The following is a 20,845-nucleotide window of genomic DNA, read 5'->3' as shown; positions in this document are numbered from 1 at the left end:
AACTTACCAATTTGTGTCCTAAAATCTCAGAACATTTGCTGTGTGTTTTTTTTTTTGCAGGACACAACTGCCCAAAGAGGGGCTGTCCTTCGTAACCCTAGACCTGCATAAACCAGCAGGTACAAGTGTGTGTATCTTTTTATTTTAGAAATATACAATTTCTGCTACTGTAAGATAGCCAGTCCTTTCATCTCATAGTAAAACTATTGAGTGGCTCTTTCTGCTTTGACAGTTGTCCTTATCTGTTGAATGCAGCACTCCATGTTTTATTTATTGTTGTTGTTGCCATAGAGGACTGCCTACAGCGTAGAAGAGGATTGAGTGAAATCACAAAATTCTAGACTGCATTGGTTGGCTTCATTCACAAAGTGGGGCCAAGTGTGATTTGGCTTTCTAAGCATACTTTCTGACTGAGATGTGGGTAATAAATCTATTTTGGAAGGGTGGGTCTGATGAAACAGACTCGTGCATCTCCACTACTAAATAGTGTTTTTTTTTTTTTTTTTTGCAATATCTAGAGCTAATGTTAGTCTTAGGAAGGAAGTGGGTACTTTTTAAAGAGGAGCCCCCCCCCCCCAAACCAATAGTTGAATGCCCCAGAAATCCTGACTTGTGATGGGAACTTTTTTTAAGAATTCATAACTCCAAAGAGATTGCTAATGGCTTGGGAAAACTGCAAGACCTACTTGGTAATACGGCCCAGAGTAATTAGACAATTTTTTTCCCCATTTTACTTGTTGATCAGAAGATTTCAATTGAGCTCTTCAAGAGGAATCTTGAGTGAATGGGGGATCGTAGGTTTACCCCGGGTATCACTTCTGTGTCACTGTTAGACAGAGGCACAGTATACTAACCTCGAAAAAGGGCATAGCAAAATTAATTTTTAAATGGGTGGCGAAAGCCAAACACTCTGGCTAGGCTTATAAATGCCCTAGGGCAGATAGCCAAGTATGAACCAGAGTCCAGAATTACTTAACAAATATGATTACCTTCTGTCAGTGTTTTCCCATAGTAGACTGGGAACAGGGACTTCTTTGTAGTAAGTACTAAAAGTTTATTTTAACTATTTGAGACATTCTGATCTTGCATAGTGTGACACAATTTTTTTATTTATTTTTTTTTTTTGCTTTATTATTTCACCTCATTTCACACTTACCGACAGGTTCTGTTGTCAGTTTAGCCCTTGCTTATAAAAGCAGTTGTTCATAGGTAGGTACTAGGCTATTGGCCCTAGGGCCTATACAAGCCTAGCCAAAAATGTACCCTGGCTTTTGCCACCCAAGAAGATTATTTTCCTGTGCCCCTGTCAAGCAGAACCACAGAAGTGATCCCCGGGGTGAATTTCCTATTACCCATCCAATCATCAAGATTTTTCTTGAGTGCTAATGAGGAGCTCTGTTTGACATAGATAGGTAGTCTGTTCCAGAGTATGGGAAGTCTCTGGGACAGGAATCTATCCCTCCAGCATGTTCTGTTTATTGTGGTGACAAGGTTTAGGTCCCTAGAGCGTGTAGCTTGGAGGTATTGGGATTTCTTTAAGTGTAGCATGTCCAACAGCTCTGGGTTTGACATAGCTTTGTATGTTATGCAGAGATCGCCTCTGAGTAGGCAATGTGTGACGGAGTAAAGCTGGAGTTTTTTGAGACTGTATGCGTAAGGCATCTGTTTGAGGCCAGTAATCATCTTTGTGAGGTATTTTTGCGGCCTTTCTAGTTGTTGTAGATGTCTTGTGCGGTACATACCAAAAGGAGCGTTGTACTCTATAATGGGTCTAATGAGTGATGAGTAGAGGGGAACAATCACCTCTTTTTTTTCTGTATGAGAAACCTTTTGTGATGAGGTGTGCCACATAGAAGGATTTCCTGACCACTTTGACGATGTGATTATCAAAGGAGAGACTACTGTACACCTGTGTCCCAAGGTCTCATCACACGTTTGGTGTTAAGTAGACTACCGCCTATGTGGTAGTTCATGGGTACAGAATTTTTACCAAAGGGGATGGCAATGCACTTTTTGGCATTGAGCTTGAGACCATGTCTTTGACACCAGGCATCTGTCTCAGTGAGGCCATTTTGTAGGATGTCCACATCGTTAGCAGTTTCAATTATGGCTCCTAGTTTTCAGTCATCTGCGAATTTTGTTAGCCAAAGACCTTCTGTGTCAGCCTGTACTTCAGAGAAGTAGATACCAAACAGGAGAGGACCCAGGACTGAACCCTGTGGTACTCCACTTGTCACTGGTCTGAACTCTGATTTTGGAGTCTGCTACTTTCACATTGTGAGTTCTTTCAGTAAGCCAGTTGGCAACCCATCTTGTGACATAGGGATTTATATCTAGTTTAGTGAGTTTATCTATAATTCCAGAGTATTGGGATGGTGTCGGAATGCCTTGGCGAGATCTAGATAGGCTGTGTGAACCACCTTACCCTCATCTATGGCTTTGGTGAGTACTTCAAAGAAGTCCATCAGGTTTAGGAGACATGATCTGCCTTTTACAAACCCGAACTGGGTGGGGTCCAGGGTTTGGAGATATCCAATGTCTTTGTTTATGAGTTTCATGATGATACGTTCCATGCTTTAAAAAGTGACCCAGCTTTGAAAGTTCATGTCCTTTGAGGAACCACATATCAATGCTGTAAATGGTAATGATGGGATTGCAGGCCTTAATGATGTGTGAATGGCCTAGACTTGTATTGTACAGAAACCTATTCACACATATTCAAAGTTCAGCACTTAGGATTGCTTCTTACCATTTAATGGGATTGTTATTGCAAACCAGTGACCCCCTGATGAGAACTTTGGGTGGCAAGATATTTACTGATTAATATTTAAATGTCTTCTGGCTTGTTTTCATTTAATTTAATTAGCAGCTCAAATGATCTGTTTAAAATGTCTTCATTGATTTAAATGCATTTATTTATCTAATTTTAATTAACGTGGTAATGCATTCATCACAAAGTACTAATTTTATAAAGGTTTACACCTAACCTCTTTTGTCAACAGTACTGTGGTTGGATATTGTGTCAAATGCCTTGGCTAGGTGAAGGTAGGCAGTGTGAACCATTTTACCCTTATCCATTGCTTGGTGGCCTTTTTAAAGAAGCCCACCAGGTTGAGTAGGTAAGAGCTTCCTTGGAAATCTGTCTCGGTTGGATCCAATGCCTGGAGGTTTCCTATGTCGTTATTGGTCCTTTACATGAGTCTTTCCATGGATTTGCATATGAGACTAGTGAGATGTATATGTCCGTAGTTTCCAGTATCTGTAGATGGCCCCACCTTTGGGTAGGTTCATAGGTTCTTACTAGGCTATCTGCCCTATGACATTTATAAGCCTAGCCATAATGTGTTTGGCTTTCGCCACCCATTTTAAATTTATTTTGCTATGCCCATTTTCGAGGTTAGTATACTGTGCCTCTGTCTAACAGTGACACATAAGTGATACCCGGTGTAGACATATGATCTCCCATCCACTCATCAAGATTTCTCTTGAAGAGAGTCAATGAGGGACTCTGCCTAACCTGGACTGGGATTTTATTCCAGAGTGAAGGTAGCCTCTGGTTTATGAGTCTGTCCCTCCAGCATGTCCTATTTATTTCATTGCTGAGGTTCAAGTCTCTTGAGCACGTAGCACCATGGGATTTGGATTTTCTGAGGTGCACCATGTCCATTAATTCCAGGTTGGGTATGGCTTTATACGTCAGGCACAGATCGTATCTGAACAGGCGGTATGCTACTGAGTACAGCTGGAGTTTCTTTAACTGGGCAGCATATGGCATCTGTTTGAACCTTAGATCCTCTTGCTGAGGTACTGTAGGGTTCGTTCCATTGGCTGCAGGTGTCTGGTAAGGTACATCCCAAAAGGGGCATTGTACTCGGTTATGGTCCTGATGAGGGATGAATCCCTTCATGATTAGGTGTGCTATATATAATGTTTTTCTAACCACTTTGGCCACGTGGTTGTCAAATGAGAGATTGCTATCTACTTTTGTCCACGGGTCCCTAATTACTACTTCTGTACTTAATGGATTACCACCTATGGGCACTTTGTTTTTGCCAAAGGGGATGACTATACACTTTTTGGCATTTAGCATGAGTCCATGGCTCTGGAACCAGTTCTCTGTTTCTATTAGGCCCTTTTGTAGGATGCTTGTGTAGGCTGGAGAGTCTATTATGGCGCCCACTTTGCTGTCATCTGCAAAGTTGCTCAGCCACAGTCCTTCCATGTTGGCCTGTACTTCCTAGAAATATATGCCGAACAAGAGAGGTCCCAGGACTGAGCCTTGTGGGACACCACTTGCAACTGGTTTGGAGTCTGACATAGCTACAGCAAATCTAACCATGTGGGTTTTGTCCTTGAGCCAGTTTGCAATCCATCTTGTGACATCGGGATTTATATTTAAGTTGGTGAGCTGATCTATTATGCCCGAGTGTGTTCTTGTATCAAAGGTGTTGGCGAGGTCCAGGTAGGCTGTGTCGACCACATTCCCCTCGTCAATGGCCTTGTTGACTGCTTCCAAGAAATCAACCAGGCTTAACAGGCAGGAACTTCCCTTAACAAAGCCAAACTGGGTATGATCCCATGTCTGTAGGCCCCCATTATCTTTATTTATGAGGTCCATGAGGATCCTTTCCATAGCTGCAGACCAAGCTAGTCAGGCTTATGGGGCGATAGTTTCCAGGATCCATTCAGGCACCACCTTCTTTATGGAGAGGGACCACTGTTGCTGTATACCACTCTTTGGGTACATATCCTGTAGTAAGGCTGAGATTGAACAGTAGTTTTATGTTTTGGTTTAGCTCTTCTAGGAGTTCATGTGGGGCGCAGCCCGGGACACCATCTGGTCCCTTTGATGCTGTGTGTTTTGCTTTGTAGAGGGCGGCTCTTACCTAAGCATCTGAGATATCAGGGGGGCATCACTCTGCTGGTATAGATATTTGCCCTTTTGGTGGTGGAGGTGGGTGGGAGAAGTTTGCGCTGAACCAGTCAGCTCGGATGTTGGCAATGTCTGTGGGTTCAGTGTATTTTTTGTCATTTTGGACTAATTCTGAGCTTATCTGGGAATTGCCACCCAGCTTCCTGACATACCTAAACAAATCATTGTGATTATCCTTAGTGTCCTGTGCAATTTTTCTCTTGAAGCTGGCCTTAGACAATTTTATGAGTGCCTGTATTTTTTTTTCTAATACTGATGTGATGCCTTCCCTTCTCATGCCAACCTCTGTTTCTCAATTCTCTTGGGCAGCTATTTGTGTTCCCCTGAGTTTCACAGAATTTATGTTTTCACATCTGTTCCAACTGTTACAAGCTTATAAATATGCCACTTACAACACTATATGCATAACTTTATTCTCTTCTGCAGATGTCAGTCTGCACTGCAAAATTCATTTTCTTGAAGCTTGTTACATTAAGTAAAACATTGGACTACTTGTATAAAAAATGTTACATAATTTCAATTTGTGGTAAGGGAAGCTGTAGTCATTAGGTGTACATGTTAAAATTGCTACAGGTCAGCCTTGGCTTTTGGAAATGCTGGATTTAACAATGGGTGCCAGCAGAGGTGCAAATGGTCACCTGCAACTAGATGAGGTGCTAAGGGCATTGCTTTCTGGCTTGGTACTGACTTTAATAGAATTTAATATTTTGGCATTTAAAATATTCATTGTCTTATGCATTTTAATGTATTTATTTATATGAATGTACAAGGCCTGGCTTAATGGTTTGGGGGTGGGTATGCTGAACGATGTGTGTTTTGCTTTCTACAGAATTCTGCTTGGTTGTGGAACTCTCAGGTCAGACAAGCTGTTAGTGCAGCATTTATTTACTTAAATTAATACTGTTTTTTAAGATTACAACTCTTTGTAGTTGGTGACAGCAGGATTATAGATGTGTCAGTTTGCTACAGGTGACTTAAAATTATGTTTTACAATTATAGATAATGTCAAGACTCTGCTGGTTCAGCTGTTCATTAGTCTGTTTAAAGCCAACTGTTTTTTGACTGAGTTACATCTTCTCCTTACTGATTGAGTCTGTTACAGGACAACTGCATAATGTAAAATAATGGATGCCTAATCAACACGTTATGACAACTGCATAATGTAATATAATGGATGCCTAATCAACACGTTATGTGCAGTAATTATCACCTGTATTTGAGCATGCATACCTTTGCAGTAATGAAAGGAAGGTCATTATCAGATTAGCAATACTTGTAGTTATAATATAGCAGTTGCTCATTATCACTTGTCTGGGAAAAGTAGCAGCTGCTGTCACTGTTTCTCACTTCAGTAGAAGTCGTTATCACTTAGATCAATGCACAAGCCAGGTTGTGTTTTTTTTTTTTCTCAGCTTGGAGTCATTGCAAGCCACCCCCCCCCCCCCCATTCTTCAACTTCCTACCCTCCTCCACTGGCATACATTGTCTATAGTTCCTTTAGAGGAGATTTACATGTGCCCTTTCTGTGCATACATTGGCTGTAGTGCTTTTACAGTGTGTTTACATGTGTCCTTTCGGTGCCCCCTTGCCAGTTACCATCAGAGCCCTTATGCACCAAGGCCAAGAAGGTATATCTTCAGAGATTTGTGACAATTGCTCTTGTGTTGTTGTGTGCATTGACACATCCTTGCAAAACTGATTCTGAGTTTTGGAATAGGGTGTTAGTGTTTTCACTTTATTTTAACAGCAGAGTCAATGAAGTAATCCCAAGGGTGTATTTTGTTAGCTATGCACTCATCAAGCTTGCTATTGAAGAGTTAGTGAGGGGCTCAGCCTATTGCAGTTAGTTTTGTTCCAAAGCATGGGGAGTCTGACAGTAAGCTATCCCTCCAGCAAGCTCGATTTCTTGTTGTGGTGAGGTTTATTGCACTAGAGCACATGGCTAGTAGTGACTCTGACTTGGAATGTGTCCATTTTTGAGTTGGATATTGCTTTATAGGTTCATAGGTTTATACTAGGCTATCTGCCCTAAGGCAGTTATAAGCCTAGCCCAAAGTTTTGTGGTTTACACCACCCCTTGTATCAAAATAATGTGCCCATTAGTTTGTTGTGCCTCTGTCCAGCAGTGACACAGATGATTCCCGCGGTAAACCTACGATCTGCCATTCACAGGTCAAGATTTCTCTTGAACAGAGCCAGCAAGATGCTCTGCCTCACATGGCCCGGGATTTTATTCCACAGCATAGGTGGTCTCTGAGTGATAAATCTATCCCTCTAGCACATCATATTTATATCCGTGCTAAGGTTTAAGTCGCTTGCTATAGTGGTTCTGGTGGATTAGGATTTTTTGAGGTGGAACATGTCCATTAATTCTGGTTTTGACATGGCCTTGTATGTCAGGCCTAGGTCACCTCTGAGCAGACAGTATGCGACTGAATAGAGTTGGAGTTTCTTCAATCTGGCAGCATATGACAGATTTTGGATTCCCTTTATCCTTTTGGTGAGGAACTTTTGTGGTCGCCAATTGCTGCAGGTGTCGGGTGAGATGCATCACGAATGGGGCATTGTACTCTATCATTGGTCTGATAAGTGAAGACTACAGGGGAACAATGACCTCACTAGATCTGGATGTGAATCCCTTCATGATCAGGTGGGCAATGTAGAAGGTCTTTCTAACCACTTTAGCAATGTGAGTGTCAAAAAGGCCACTGTCAACATGGGTGCCCAGGTCCCTGAACCTCTTCTGTGCTTATTGGATTACCACCTATATGGTAGCTTGGGGTTAGCTTGTTTTTCCCGAAGGGTATGACTATACATTTTTTGGCGTTTAACTTCAGGCCATGCTCTGGCACCAGCTATCAGTGTCCTTGAGTCCCCTCTGAAGGATATCCATGTCCGAAGCACTTTCCACTATGGCGCCCAGTTTGCAGTCATCTGCAAACTCTGTCAGCCAAAGTCCTCCTATGTTGGCCTCTACTTCTGAGAAGTAGATGCCCAACAATAGGGGGCCAAGGACCGAGCCCTGTGGGACACCACTTGTAACCGGCTTGTAGTCTGACATAGTGCCAGCAACTGTAACCCTGTGGATTCTGTCCTTAAGCCAGTTTGCAACCTATCTTGTGACATATGGGTTTACATTTAAGCTGGTAAGTTTTTCTATAATACCAGAGTTGGGTATTGTCAAAAGCTTTAGCAAGGTCAAGCTAGGCTGTATGGACTGCCTTTCCCTCATCAATGGCCTTGGTGACTGTTTCGAAGAAGTCGACTAAGTTCAAAAGGCATGATCTGCCCTTGACAAAGCCAAACTGGGTTGGGTCCAATGTCTGCAAGTCCCCTATATCTTTGTTTATGAGCTCCATTATGATCCTCTACATAGCTTTGAAGACTACACTTGTTAAGCTTATGGTGCGGTGATTACCAGGGTCCGTAATTACTTCTTCTCTACTTAATGGATTACCACCTATGTGGTAATTTGTGGGATCTTTGTATTTGCCAAAGTGGATGACTATACACTTTTTGGCATTCAGCTTGAGGGCATGGCTCTGGCACCAGTTGTCTATTTCTATGAGGCCCTATTGCAGGATTCTTGTCGGCTGGAGAGTCGATTATGGCACCCAGTTTGCAGTCATCTGCAAATTTGGTCAGACACAGTCCTTCCGTGTTGGCCTGTACCTCTGAGAAATATATACCTAACAAAATAGGTCCCATGACTGAGCCTTGTGGGACTCCACTTCTAAGTGGTTTGTAGTCTGACATGGCAATACAATTCTAACCATGTGTGTTCTGTCCTTGAGCCAGTTTGCAATCCATCTAGTGACATAGGGCTTTATATTTAAGCTGGTGAGCTTATCTATAAATGCCCGAGTGGGGTATTGTATCGAAGGCTTTTGTGAAGACCAGGTATTCTGTGTGGACCACCTTCCCCTCGTCAATGGTCTTGGTGAGGGGGGGTGGAGTTGGCGCCGAACCTGTCAGCTTGGCAATGTCTGTGGGTTCAGTGTATTTTTGGTCTATATGGACTAATTCTGAGCATATCTGGGAAATACCACCCAGGTTCCTAACATAACTAAATAAAGCCTTGTGATTATCCTTAGTGTCCTGTGCAATTTCTCTCTCTAAGCAGCCCTTAGACAATTTCATGAGTGCCTGTAGTTTTATGCTCATACTGATCAGTGATGCCTTACTCTATCATTTAGTAGCTTCCGCCTTCTATTGTATATATTATTTTTATTGCTGGGGTCCACCCTACAGGACGTCTGCCTTTGGAGGATTGGGTCTTGGTTTGATTTGGAATCGCATGATCCATGCATTCATGAAGGTGTTCATAGAATGCATTTATAAATGATTCTGCGGTGTGGGTCTTGTTTCCACAGGCCCTGTGGCTTTGAAGGATTTCACCTCTGTTTTAAGGAGTGATAAATTTGCTTTAAAGAAGTTTTTCACTGGTTTTCTGGGCACGGGGTGGGGTAGGGATGTGAATATGCAGTCAGATTAGTTTATGGTCTGATCTTACCAGTGAGGGATACACTTCTGGTCTGGAGTATAGAGTACCCATGTTGGAAATCATCAGGTACAGTATGTTTTCCCCTCTTGTGGGAGTGGTAACAAGTTTTCCATAGCATTTGAGTTTATAAATTCTAGGAACCTTTGGGCTAGGGTGTTTGAGCTAGAGTAATGCTACCAGTCTGTTTGGGTAGTTGAAGTCGCCCAATATGATGGTGTTTGTAGAGGCCTTCATATTTTCCAGTGTTCTCACGAAGGCTGAGTGTGGTTCCTGGGTTTGGGAGGGGGTTTGGAAGCCAGTTTTACCCACTGTTAGTTGCCCATGGATAGTCTCTGATGCTTCGTGCTTTGCCACCAACCTGGAGGTGTGGGTATCTTTGAAGATAGATTCTCCCCCTCCTTTTGTGGTTCTTTCTAAGTTTTGGGTCCGAAAAGCATGGTATGAGGTATAACCTGGTAGTTCTGGTGTGCTCTCTGGAGCCCCATTAAACAGGCAGGACTTCTTGAGGAACATCAAAGAATTTAGGTGGGACACTAAATGTGATCTTGTTTTTAAACATGCCCGGAGTGCAGTACATCTGCTCTGAACTGATGTGTGGTGTTTTTTTTTTTTTTTACATACATAAATTTGAATGAGAGCATGGGGTTGGACTGACATTTCAACTATGAACTTGAGGCTGTTTTGGTGCAATTGGAGTTGTTGACAACAGCCTGAGAGCACAGGACATTGGTGTTCCACACAACCTACTCTTTAGTTGAGAGGTAAACAGTCTACAACAGGGTCTGTACAGCAAAGTAAATTATATCTTGCAAGTCAAATTATTAGTAAGTGTGTGTGATTGTGAAATAAACACTTAGTACTTCGTGCCAGTTTGGGAGGATGTTTCCTGCTTTTATTATTTTTAAACTTTATGGATTGTTTTCAACCTGAGATGTTTCTGAGGTGTGTTGTACATAGAGTTATAGAGGTTTCTGTAATCACATGTTAAAGTTTAATATTTAAACAAGCTTGTTTTGATATTTAGAGGCTTTGAGATAAAAGTTTGTTAGTTGTGTAGGGAACTGATTTGTTGTAGATTTGAAGTGTGGGAGCAGTACACTTTTCAGCTAAGCAGAATTTTTGGTAGATGCACTGGTGCTTAAAAAGTGAAATTATGACTAGCTGCACATTCCGTATTTGGTTTTGCATATAAATTTTTTTGTGGACAGTAGAACTTGTTAGCAGCTGATCTGTGAAGCGTGCCCAGTGAAGAATTTATCGACTAAGGTTTAGGATGTCTAATTTGGCCTGTGACTAGGGAAATTTATGCATGCCTTTTAAACACTTCCTGCCATTTTATTACTGTTGAAATCCAGTATAAACAAAATATTAAAAGTATATATATATATATATATATATATATATATATATATATATATATATATATATATATATTTTAGTATAACTGAAAATCACATAGATTTTTATGTAGATTTTTGGACTTGCATGACGGATGGAGTAAAGGTATGATGTAATTAAGGCAAGAAAAGTAATATTGTGTTGGAAGGTTTTTGTGGTAAGTTAAATAAAGGAATGTCTAACCATGCAGGGTTAACAGTGCTTATTTAAGGGCTGATTTAAGGCAGTAGATTTGGGAAGAAATGGGATATGAATTAGTTAAATTATCTGGATGTAATTGGATTGGAGCATGTTGTCTTTGGATTCTGGAGTTGTAGGCAGTAGCTTATTCACTGTTTTTTTTGTTTTGTATGAAGTAACATAAAGCTGTATCATGAGATCTGCTGGATGAAATGTTTAAGTGGGTGGTAATTAGCTTTCTGCTGGGGTGATGGCATTTATGTAGTCATCTAGCTGTGTCGTGAATCAAGTTGCAAGCAAAGCTTACATGCATGTAATGTAGATATTTTAAATTGAGAGCCGCTCAGTCATAAGCATAGAAGTAAATTTGCCTGATTTCAATTTTGGTATAGTAGTACTTTTGGTGAACGTGATGTCATATTGCTGGGCTTTTTTTTTTTTTTTTTTGCACAAGGTTGTTTCACTATACATTATGACTTCTCGTTATGGTAACTGTCTGTTTCCAAAGACAGCCAGCATGTCTTCCCTCATCTTTTAATGTACCACATGGCTGATGTGGTGTTTGTTTCATTCAAGACCGAGGTTGTTCCATGTTTTTGAATATTTTGGGGTAGTGTGCCATTTCACCCCTCATTCCTTAAACACAGGCCATCATGCATAGTTCCAATCCTCCACTGGCGTTGTCTGTTTTTGTAATCTGAAGTTAAAAAGGCATGCTAGGAAAGCAAATTTTAAATTGCATTACAGCATCTGGTGAAATACTGACTATATATTTAATCTGCTGATTTTCATTTTATGGGGTCCTGGCAGCAATATGTTAAGGACAGTATGGCTGATATTACAGCTTCTAGTGAGCAATTTCACTGTATGATCCACTACACTTCATAACAAAATGTATGAAACACTATCCATATCCGTATTTATAACTGTAGGCATGCTAATCAATGCTTGGCTAATTTGTGGACACTAGCACAAGTACTTGGTTGCATATTTAAGCCTTCCATGAAGGGACAATCCCAGTCTCAATAATAATCACATAGCTTAGTCCCACGTTAGCTATGTAATTCCCATTCCCACACAGTCTCTTTCTTGTATTTCTTCAATTCTAGTCTTCTTTGTGCTATCAGTGTAAACTGGTGTTGGTTGTAATACTTTGCTAATTACTTCATGCTTCTTTAGTTCTGGATGAGTAAGCTATTACTTTGTCTTGGCAGGAAAGTCCACAGCATTTTCCACTGTGAGTGCTGATTCATAAGGGAATAATGCCGTGTTTTTATTATATAACTTTGTATGTGAGTGTACAATGTCCAACTGTATTCTTTTAGTGTTATTTTTGGAATTGTATTGGATCAGATGCAGGTTCAAGTTTGAATGTGCTGCAACATTAGATCAGTTTTACATACTGTTGTGTTAAAGACCTTATGCACCAAGGCCAGGAAGGTTCCTCTTCAGAGATTTGTGCCAACTGCTCTTGTGTTGGTGGGTGCATCATGTCAGGCATACCCAGCCATCCAGGGATCTTGTGGCCTACCTGGATTGCAGTTGGGAACTGGGGGACTCTTCAGCTCAGTCCCATCGTGCTGCTGTCATAATTAAGCATGGCCTCACGGCTGCCACTGATGCAGTGTTTCCCTCAGGGAAACGACACATGCAATAATAGACAAAGTATGGGGCAGTCTTAGTCTTTACACATGTTGTCTTGGTTGACCTCTCCTCTGTCTCCCTCCCTTCAGATGTAGTAAATGTATGTCGGACAGGGGAAGATCCTTGACATTCGGTCCCCCCTTTGCGTCCTTATGACCACTGCCGAAAGGACACATGTAAAAGGCAGAGTGCTGGCATTGCATCCAGTCTGTAGTCATTGCTGCTACCAGCAGTCTGAATGGGTACCCAGCTCAGGTATGGGACACTTCAGACAACCACGACCAGAAGTACTGTGCCTGTCCTAGGCATATCAGTGGTTTGGTGCTCCTTAGCCAGCTTTTTCTCTTGGCATGTGCCCATTCAGCATTATGAAGGCTACACCAAGAATGTGTATTTACAATGATGTGTCTACATGATAAAAGATCTGTGCTTGTATGTTGTACATAGGTACTGATTGCAAAATTTGTTTTGGACTTAGTTTTTGGAAATTAGGAAATTAGGAATATTTTCATATTTTGGTAATAACTTTGCAATGGCCAGGTTTGGAAGAATGTTCAGATTTGGGCCTCGTATCGGTTGTGCCTTAAACAAAGATTGAAGTTTCTAAGTAAGGACAGATGGTTGTTTATTACAGTTCATATCCTTTATATCTAAAAAAAAAAAAAATACAATAAATTATTCACAACTTCCACATCTGCATCGACTGTGCGTTTTGAGTGCAATTGGTAATATTTTTTTTTTAATAGTGTAATTTTGTGTGTGTGTGTGTGTGTATATATATATATATATATATATATATATATATATATATATATATATATATATATATATATATATATATATATATATATATATATTTATATAAAGTGATAAATGACTCTTGACATTGACCTAAACGGATATGGTCTTGTGCCAGCAGTAGTAATGCATACATTTTTTTTCTCTAAATCATTGCCGGCATCAATACTTGCCGGCATACATTTGTCTTTGGATTGATAAATTATTGTCTGCCTTAGTTTCAGGGACCTTCATACTAAAATTGTGGTGGGTGACGTTACAGACAGCCTGGCTTCAACGTAGCTCATGGCCATGATTAACCAGTATTACAATCGTGCTTGGTGTGTTTTTTTCCTTGGGTGTTCCAGTACTTCTGCACTGTCTTTCAGACTGCATGGCAGATGACAAACCTAACAAGAAGCAAATACCGGTGTCAGTATTACTGTGCAAAGTTCTACTTGCAGTCTGTAGCTGCATTGCTTGTCACCTATGTTGGTGCACTTAGGACAGTGCCTCAGCTCATCACCGCAGACCCATATGCAAATCCGTAATGTATTGAGGAGTAGTAGTATACCTGCAGTGGTGTGCTAGTACTCAGTCTGGGATGTGCTAACTTGGAGCAGATGCAAATATTTTTTGAGTAATTGCAGGCATGACGGCTGTTTGAAACGTACATTGCATCAACATAAGTGATTAGCTCCTACGCTGTGTAATGAACACATGTCAACTTGGTGTTCTATGCTTGGTCGCTATGCAGCAGATGTGACATGTATGACATAATGCGGGCAAATAAACTTTTATTTTTCATTGGAGGGCCAAGTATGACAACTTTTTATGCTTGTGTATTCTTTGCCATAGTATAACTGCCAGCATGAGTTCTCAAGGACAACAGAGTTCCCGTCAAGGATATCAGTTTGAGCCGACATATCGTCCAGGAGAGACAAGAAGGAAGCGTCGCAGGACCAACAGTGATGTGGAGCAGGAGTCAGTGGCACCTGATGTCTCAGATATGTCTAACATGACATGGTGCTTGTGTGGCCATTGTGCACTCATGAACACATTAGTGGAATGCCAATGCTGTGTGTCCTCACAGAGAGCTATCCATAAATGGAGAGAAATCCAGTCAGAACCAACTAATACGTGCATTACCATGCATCCACGGTTTGAATTGGCCTGTTTAATGCCAGAAGTACTACAAATGTTGTTCAGGCACGAATGTATGCTTAGGAGAAGATTCAGACGAGCAAGTTGGAGTAACAGGTATGAGTACCGACAATATTGAATGGTTGGCCAACCGAATGTCCTACTTTACTAGAACATTGAAATATAGGAGGCAGCAGATAATAATGTGCATAATACTAACATACTGGCAGGCTGCTCCTAACAATATTATTTTCTTTCAGGTTGTACCGTCTTTTGGCATATAGAGCATATGTTCTGTGGATTTACAACAATCACAAGCTTGGATTCGGCAACAGAGTGGTCCTCCCCGCTTGTGTGGTGACTCGTATATGAATAACCTTTCCTGCAGAAGAAAGAGATGAGGGTTACACTGGATTTCATCCTTTTGAGGGACTATGGATATTCCAGGACTGAACTGATATTTGTCAAATTACATGCTGCACAGCAACACTGCGTGGCATCAAAGGAAATGCAAAATGCATTATATTGCATTGATTCTGACATCTCATGATTTTGTATGACTTGAAATAAATTGGTTTAATCATTAACTGACTCTGAATTTGTTATGTTCGTACGTGCCTAATAGTCATACTGTCTGCATGAACATCTTGTCTCTAAAGGCGGAGCGCGTATAGGTTAGTTTATTTTTTCTTTACAGCCGCTGACAGTTACGGGCAATGTTGAGCAAGCTGTGGAATCAGTATTGGGCTAATGGTGTAGTAATGCAAATGCAGTGATTGATGACAGGCCGCGCAGTGTCATCGTGGACTGTGTTTCCTTAGCTGTTTATATTTCCACAAGTATAATGACAGCTGTCTGTTCCTTGCAATCCATTTTTCTCACTATAAATATTGAATATAATAAAATTCCGCAAGGAGATAATGCTCTAGCCGACAAAGCCGTAAGCCAAACCAAGAAATAAGACACAAGGCAATAGCAAAACAATGAAGATGTACCAGAGTACCATATACTGTCCAAAATGATACTATTCCACCACGATGTCAAAATGATAACTTGAGTCTATTCAAATAAACTAAATATAATTTATTGTTCGCACGGCAGGTTAATGCTTTCACCAACTAGCTTCTCCAAACCTGGTTTGGCGAAAGCGCTAAAATTATTTTGCTATGCCGTATTTAGAGATTAGTATACTGTGCCTCTGTCTAACAGTGACACACAAGTGATGCCCTTGGTAAACCTACAATCTCCCATTCCTCTTCAATGAGGGACTCTGCCTAACCTGGACTGGATTTTATTCAAGAATGAACGTAGCCTCTGGGTTTTGAATCTGTCCCTGCAGTTTTGAATCTGTCCCTGCAGCATATCCGATGTATTTCGTTGCTGAGGTTCAAGTCTCTCAAGCGTAGCACGATGGCATTTTGATTTTCTGATGTGCAGCATATCCATTAATTACAGTTTGGGCATGGCCCTGCAGTGTGTCATCGTGGACATGTGTCTTTCCTTAGCTGTTTTGACATTTCCACAAGTGGAATGCCAGGTGTCTGTTTGTGAAAAGTGGATTGCTATGAACAATGTCCAAATTCTTTCAGAGACAATACAAGGGGTGATTGAGGTGTAGTGTTTCTGTTGCCAACAATCTCAGTGCCAGTAATACTGTCGGGATAGGAGAGAACTAAGAGTATATGATAAGTTTAACACGTCTCATAAGTAGTGTTCCTAGGTGGTAGAGGGTTGTCTGGCTGCGAGGTAAATGTCCTTGTGTGAATCGAAACTGTGAAGCTTTGGTAGTTGCAGTGTAAACAGGCTACTAGCCAGCATTAATGAAGGACAAAGAATATATGAATATTTTTCTGGTGTGCCCGTTGCACTGTTACCACAATGGTTGCCAATCCTGTATCTGCATGTCATAATATGGGCTTGTGGCCGCAGTATTGATGCATTAAGGTTTTTTAAACCTTACTAATGAAGTATCCATTTGTCTCTCTGGAGTGATCAATTCTTTGCCTTAGTGTGCAACTCTGTGCGTAATGACTGCATTTAGGTGGCACTGTACAACCAGGCATTTGACTGGCGGTGACAAAGGTCAGGTAAGCTGAGACTGACAACACAGAGCAAGTGAGTATGGACTGTCACAAGAAGGAATGAGTAACCATTGCAAGATTTGTGTAGGTATAGGTGTTTTACAGCTAAGTGCAAACATGGTTGTATAGGAACTGAAAAAGTTGTCTAGTGAATTGCACAATAGTTTGGCGCAACTGAGCAGTGCCTTGTTAAAAACTTAGTCCGTAGGAGTTGAGCCTCTACTCTTTATTTTTTTTTACTTAGGTGAGTGTAGCCATGCCGACGTGTTTTGCCTATGGTTGTCATGTTCGCCGAGACAATCTGCCGCCCGGTGTATCCTTCCATCGCTTTCCACGTGACATTCAGCAGTGTACACGATGGGTGGTGAACTGTGGGGTAGATGTCGGTAACATAGGCAGGTTTGTGAAAGAATCGGTCAGCATGTCAAAACCACGTCACTTCCTGTGCTCCAAACATTTCACAGCGGAGCAATTTCAGCTGGACTACAAGAGTGAACTACTGCCAGAACACATGAAGCCAAGGCGGCCCGTTCGTCAACTACTTAAGGACGCTGTACCGACACTTTTCATTTTTACAACCACACATCCAAGGACATCATCTGAACAGCGGCTGCAGCGTAAACAACGTGAAAATGTAAGACGGTAGAACAACACATCAGTTATGGGATACTTGCATTTGATTAGCATCACCTGTACAATGCATGGTCTCTTGCTTGTGTAGTATGATTAATTAATGCCTTCACTATCGCCCGCAGCTTATTGAGGAACTTCTCAGTACAACCCAGCCAACCTTGCCAGATGTTGTGAAACAACTGTATCGCCAATGCAAGGTCAGTAACTTCATTATCTCCTACTCATACATTCAGCATTGATAACATCCTGGGTGATGGTTTTTATGTGACAGTTACCTGTTTTTATTCCCTTACCACAGCCTAATGGCCATGTGCAGAGGCCGAATGAAATGGAAAAGGTGCATGAGGAAGCAGAGGCTGCAGTTGCTCCAGATGACATGGAAGACCATCCAGTGCCAGAAGCTGTAGAGGTACCAGAACCTGTAGAGGTACGTATGTATGAAGACCTGTACAATATTAACTGGTGACAGAAGGGTTTTGTTTGGGGAGAGACATGAGTAATGCTGCAGTAAACAGTGTGCACTGATAGACTAGTGAGGAATGTGCATCATTTTCTGTACTGTTCAACAAGGCTGAGATTTCTGTAGTGGTAAGTATTGACTTGATTTAATGTTAAGTGTTTGAATGGTTTTGTGGTTAGGTAGTCAGTGCAGGTATTCTGGATTACAGCATGTGTTCAGTGATGGTACAGTGATGTGGCCATTCATATTCCCTTCCATGGGAAGAAAAAAGGTGGAATTGGCACATATCCTGTTAGCTGCTGAGTAACGTGTAGAAATGTTAAATGCAATGCTAATGGACATAATGTTCAAATACTGATAGTGACAATGTTAAACATGGAAATGTGAATGGAGCATCATCCATTGAACCAAGTAGTGTTCAATCTGCTGTCCGAAACAGGATCTTTTATTATGACAGCCTGCTATGCAGGATAAATTTCAAAGGTAGTTATCTTTGACTTGCAGGTACAAGTATATGAAGAAGTAGTCGAAGCCATAGAAATGACTGCAGTGGAAAGGAATACAGTAGCGTGCCAAACCAACTTCCGGCAAAAGAAAGGAATCAGTGTGGGAGTACAAGCGAAGTTAGTGGAACAGAATTCTAAACCATGGAAGATGAAGGATGCAGCTGTACAGTTCCCTGAGGATGCAGTGTCATTGCTGATGGACCACACATACAGCAGGAAATCCAAACTTGTTCAGACTGAAGTGACTGAGTCGGCAACACCAGAAGATCAGGTTTCAAATGATGACATTGGGTGTAGAGTGAGTGTCAACACAGGTGTTCATCAGGAGGCTGATACCTGCAGTGAAGTAGCCACATCTAGCTGCAGTGCCTACATGTCTCTTCACATGCAGGCTTGCAGCACTCCAATCAAGCTCACTCCAGATACGCATAACACAAGCTTGCATAGTGAGTCTTCAGTTTCTCAGACAAATGAGACGGAAAAGGATCCCAACTGGAGCTACCTTTCTGAAAGTCTGACTACCACTGACATGGACGACACAGTGGTGGAAGAGGATGAAGATGAGAAGATGATAAGTGAACCAAAGTTCATTGTTTTCGAGTCTTGCCTTGATTCACTGCTCTTAAAATTGACCTGCCCAGAATGCAGAAGTCCTGCTTTCGAAGTGGAAAAGAAAACCAAGTTAGGGTCTTATGTATCTGTGAAGGTATGCTGCATTAGTGGACATGCATTTCTTCAGTGGGAAAGTCAACCAGTTATAGGCAGAATGCCTGCTGGGAACTTACTACTGGCATCTTCTCTTCTATTCAGCGGTAGTACATATGCACATATTGCCAGTTTCTGTGCATATTTAGGGCTGGAGTTTATTAGTGAGACAACCTTCTACACCATTCAAAGGAAATATTTGTTCCCAGTAATGCAGCATACCTGGATACAACATCAGAATCGTATGCTGGCAGATAGTCAGGGGAAGGAAATCCGGTTAGGTGGTGATGGGCGGTGCGATAGTCCAGGATATTCAGCCAAATACTGCTGCTATAGCATGATGGACCTGGATTCTGGACGTATCATCGATTTTTCCCTTGAGCAAGTTTGCACCGGGGTATCTTCAGTGGCACTTGAGAAGAAAGCTTTCAAGAAGTGCCTGTCAAACTTGCTGTCAAGAAAAGTTAAGATAAGTCTTGTGGCAACCGACCGACATCCGGCATTAGATTTGTGATGCGCAAAGAATTCCCAGCGGTGGATCACCAGTTTGATGTGTGGCATATGGCCAAAAGCTTGACAAAGAAAATTGCAGAAGCTGGCAAAAGGAGAGTAAACAGAGAGTTGCTACAGTGGTGCCACAGTGTCTCCAATCACCTATGGTGGTGTGCTGAAACGCTTGAAGGTGATGAAGTTGTACTACAGGAGAAGTGGTTGTCATTGCTTTACCATGTAACAGACAGACACAGCTGGAGTGGTACAACAAAGGTTTCATGTTGCGGTCATGAAATGCCAGTGGACGAAGGAGATGAGAAGAAGTGGATGGATGAAGAAGATGCATGCTACAGTGCACTGAAGAGGATAGTTGCCAACAAATTTTTTATTAAAGATTTAAAGCAGGTGACCAAGTTCTGCCACACCGGCAACCTAGAAGTGTTCCATGCATTACTGTGCAAATACTGCCCAAAGTTTGAGCATTTCAGTTTTGCAGGGATGAAGGCACGAATAATTTTGGCCATCCTTGATCACAATGAAAATCTGAATCGTGAACAAGCAGTGGTCAGATTCCCTACTAGAAACTCTGCAGCAAAGGGAGAGCTTAGATACAACGTGGTGTATCCGAAGGCAAAGCAGGAGTGGGTAGCGAAGCCAATATTTCAGAAAAGAAAGTTTGACTACATCTATGACCTGATGATGGACGTCATAAAAGCCAAAAGAGGCTTATTGGAAATTCAGCCCATGTCCGTACCTGCTATTCCAAAGAATATAGCTCGGTGCGAACGTCCTGAGAAGGCACTGGTAATTCAAAAACACATTTCTAGGTTTGGAAAAGTAAAGAGAACCCCGGTTAATATATTAAGTATAACCAACGTGCTGGGTAAGTACCTTTGGAATCAAATGTCTTCATACAGTGCAACTATTTTACTGGTTTCTTCTTAATCTGGTGTATGAATGCATTTTGCTATCGGAGTGCATTATATGTAAGTGTGTGACTCAAAGTTGACATTTAAACAGTGCCAGCAAGGTTCAGCAGTGTAGTGACGTCCTATGATCTGATGTAATGTCCATCATGGCCTTACTTGCATGGTTGTTCTTTGTTTTCGCAATCAACCAGAGGTGTTTGTCCAGGAAACACAGGTAGATCACCCCAAGGTAAAATGACCATTATACCGGCAATGTTATGTCGCGTGAAAACCAGTCCTTTCTGGTGCTGAGACAGGAGTCTCATATGTGTTGTAGAAATTGGATAATCAAGGACATTGGGCAGGTCATAGTCATTCACCTAGCAAGGTAAGCTGAGCACAACATGCAGACCATGAACCTCCTCACTTAGAGGAATGTCAGAGCTTGCGTAGAATGGGTCAGTATGAAACGGTGGCAGTG

This window comes from Protopterus annectens, chromosome 3.part0, assembly GCF_019279795.1.
Source record: "Protopterus annectens isolate FY-2018-M chromosome 3.part0, PAN1.0, whole genome shotgun sequence".
Lineage (NCBI taxonomy): Eukaryota > Metazoa > Chordata > Ceratodontiformes > Protopteridae > Protopterus > Protopterus annectens.
The sequence above is the reverse complement of the archived record's forward strand: the minus strand, read 5'-3'. Positions refer to the sequence as shown.